Source organism: Gracilinanus agilis, chromosome 1, assembly GCF_016433145.1.
Source record: "Gracilinanus agilis isolate LMUSP501 chromosome 1, AgileGrace, whole genome shotgun sequence".
Taxonomy (NCBI): Eukaryota; Metazoa; Chordata; class Mammalia; order Didelphimorphia; family Didelphidae; genus Gracilinanus; species Gracilinanus agilis.
Genome location: NC_058130.1, coordinates 720,934,404 through 720,934,697, shown reverse-complemented (window position 1 = coordinate 720,934,697; position 294 = coordinate 720,934,404).

Sequence of the window (294 nt, the reverse complement as noted above, 5' to 3'; positions counted from 1 at the left end):
AAAATATTGATAACCCTTCATTATACGGGTTTTATGAGCATCAAATGTAATGTATGTAAATGAAACTAACACCTTACCTCTCTATAGACACGTTTTATTGCTGTTTCTTTCTTCTTCTCCTCCTCCTCCTCTTCTTCTCCTTCTTCTTCTCCTCCTCCTCCTCTTCTTCTCCTCCTCCTCCTCTTCTTCTCCTCCTCCTCCTCTCCTCCTTCTCCTTCTCCTTCTCCTTCTCCTTCTCCTTCTCCTTCTCCTTCTCCTTCTCCTTCTCCTTCTCCTTCTCCTTCTCCTTCTCCT